The following is a 3402-nucleotide window of genomic DNA, read 5'->3' as shown; positions in this document are numbered from 1 at the left end:
TGTGTTCTTCCACATTAAGGGAAGAAAATCTACTCCGGATGGATCAGAACATTCGTGTAACTTCTACTAAGATGGAAAAGATATTTCCATGTGGGTTTTTTGATGTGATGGAACACCTTCCAATCCACCTTGTACACGAGGCACGACTTCGAGGGCATGTTCAATGCAGATGGATGTATCCCTTTGAGAGGTAATATTTTAAGTTTGATGTAATTTTTTGTTTTAATTTAAACAAATGTTCTTGGCTAACCTGAAATTATGTAGGACAATTGGCAAATGCAAAAAATTTGTTAAGCAGAGGAATAGGATTGAAGGATCTATATGCGAAGCTTATCTTGCGAAGGAAACTGCTCATTTTTGTTCTTATTATTTTGAGAGTAATGTGCCATGTGCTAGGAATAGGCCCAACAGGCACACGGTCGACCTTAGGAATGATCCATTATATCCGCCTATGTCCATATTCAATCAACCAGGCCGATGTTCTAAGGATGGTAGAAAGAGAAGTTTGAGTGATATGGAGTTCAAGTCAGCTACACTTCACGTGTTGCTAAATTGTCCCGAAGTTGTACCATATCTCAAGTAAGTATTGATTTAGTAGTTATCAAAATATAAAAATTACTGTGATTACATCTCAATGCAACTACAGAAATATTTGATGTGTCACAGTCACTTTGTGGGTCAATTTGGCCATGATGCTGTATATACGAGATTTGATACGTGGTTCAAACAATTTGTAAGTTTCTCCTTAAAATATTCTAACACTATGTAGGTAAACAATGTTTGGAAGTTATGCTAACTTATGAATTTTTTTAACGATATATAGGTAAATGATCCAAATAATGGTGTAAATCAATTTTTAAAAGATGTATCTTGGGGACCTGGGGTTGAGGTCACAACAATGTCTAAGTACGTTGTGAATGGTTATAAGTTTCATACAGAGGATTGCTCTAAAAATAAAAATAGCAACAACAGTGGGGTGTGGGTTCAAGGTGGTGATGGCAACCAAGATAGAGATATTGATTATTATGGTGTGCTCAAAGAAATAATAGAACTAGAATATACAAGTTGGCCATTTAACAAATTGATACTCTTTAGATGCAAGTGGTTTGACCCACATCCAACAAGAGGTACAAGAGTACACAATCAATACAACATAATTGAGGTTAATCATACGAGGGAGTATGATCGCTATGATCCTTTCATAATTGCACATAATGTTAGGAAAGTATATTATGCTCCTTATCCATTGCGGTGGAATAAGTTTGATTGGTGGGTTGTAATAAAAACTAAGCCTGTGGGTAGGGTAGAAGTCGAGAATGTGTTAGATGTTGCATATCAAAACGATATCTCCAGTGTTCACCAAATAGTGGACGAAGTTTTAGAAAATGATTTGGAACATCCTGAACACATACTAGAAGAAGTTGATATAGATGAAGTAAGAATTATAGAAAACGAGGAAGAAGAATCAACTGATGAAGCTCAAACTAGTGAGGAAGAAGAATTCTCGGACGAGGAACTATACGTCGATGAGCTTTAAAAAGTTGGTTTCTTTAATAACTCTCGTTTATAGCTAGTTTCTTTATATGTTTCAATCTAACTATGTATTATATTATGCAGATGACAGGAAAGGGTCGAGGTAACAGTGATCCTACTGGTTCTCGGGGTTGAGAAAAGGCTAGGAAACCAAAGAGGAGGGTAGAAGATACTACTCAATCCCTTCCTGCCTCTTCACAGATGCCTGTGCCTATTCCTATGTCTGGGCCTCCACCCCAGGGCTATTCTGAGCTGCCAGCGCATCACCAGCCTTACACCTTCGTGCAGATGCCGGGTCTTTCTTCACAGGGCCATAGGACTGTACGACCTACATACAGTCCACCTGTCTCACTACCACATAGATCGCATCCATCAGCAGCTCATGGATCGTATCGATCCATGTCACATCCACATGGATCACAGCCATCCGTGTCACAGCCACTGGTCATAGCTATTTGTGTCTCATCCCATTGCGGCCCATATAGCTATGTCGCACTCCCAGGGCTCGCAGTCCCAGGGCTCGCAGCCATCTTCATCTGGGACTCCATCTATTGCAGGCCTTCGCCTGCGAGATACTAGCTCTGACCCCCCTACACCTTCCACACATGCCTCCGATATACATGCTTCTGACAATGATGCTGATGATGATGAGGAGGTGCATTATGATGAATATGGCAGGATCATCATAGCCTCTAAGGGTGACGGGTAAGAGTTATTTGTTATTTTTACTTTTTTTGTTTTGTACAGTTTTACTAAGATATTAATGTGTTTTTTTATTAAATTGCAGGTTCATCCCTAGTAATATTACTACAAGGATCATCACCAAAGCCACCAGAAAGCTTTATGATGGTCCTTATGCGACTTGGAGTGAATTCCCATTCTCGCTGAAGGAGGCAATCTTCAATCAATTTAAGGTATAAATGTTCTTTTAAGCAATATAATTATTTATATTTATGATATTTCCATCGAAATATGTATTATAGAATATAGCTTAGCTTATATATTTCGAATTATATCGAATTTAGCTAATATTATTTCGAATTTAGCTTATATATATGTGACGACGCGGCCCGTCGTCACGTGAGTACTGCCCCGTTTCCCCCACATTATGCTTCTTCATGTTACACTATCAGTATTTGGTGTGTTATAATTGATTTGGATTGGTCTCGGTAGCCAATGAGACACTTAGTCTCTTTCAAGAAGGCTTAAGTTGGAAAAGTCAACCGGACGTTGACTAATGAGTTAGAGGGCTCGGATGTGATTTCCGGTGATTCGGTTAGCTTCGGGGGATGATTTGTGACTTGGAGTGCGATCGGAATTGATTTTGGAGGTCCGGTGTAGAATTAGGCTTGAATTGGCGAAGTTAGTATTTTGGCGAATTCCGGTTGATAGGTGAGATTTTGTTCCGAGGGTCGGAATAGAATTCCGAGAGTTGCAGTAGTTCCGTTAGGCGATTTTGGATGTGTCTGCAAAATTTCAGGTCATTCGGAGGCGTTTTGGTCGGGTTTTTGATCGAATGCGTAATTCGGAAGCTTTTAAGAAACTTAGGCTTGAATCCGATATGATTTAATGGTTTTAGCGTTGTTAGATGTGTTTTGAGGATTGGAGCAAGTTTGAATGAGGTGTTAGGATGTGTTGGTGTATTTGGTTGAGGTCCCGGGGGCCTCGGGGTGAATTCGAGTGGTTAAACGAGAGTTTTTGGAAGTTGCTTCAGGTCTGAGATTTGTGTCATCTGGTATTTCCGCTTCTGCGGAAATGGACCGCAGAAGCGATTTCGCAGAAGTGGGTGGAAAAGCGCAGAAGCGACCTTGTGTTGAATTGATGAGGTTCCGCATAAGCGGACCCCCTTTTCGCATCAGCGGGTCTGCA

Source organism: Nicotiana attenuata, chromosome 5 (assembly GCF_001879085.1).
Source record: "Nicotiana attenuata strain UT chromosome 5, NIATTr2, whole genome shotgun sequence".
NCBI classification, from domain to species: Eukaryota; Viridiplantae; Streptophyta; class Magnoliopsida; order Solanales; family Solanaceae; genus Nicotiana; species Nicotiana attenuata.
Note: the sequence above shows the minus strand (reverse complement) of the source record.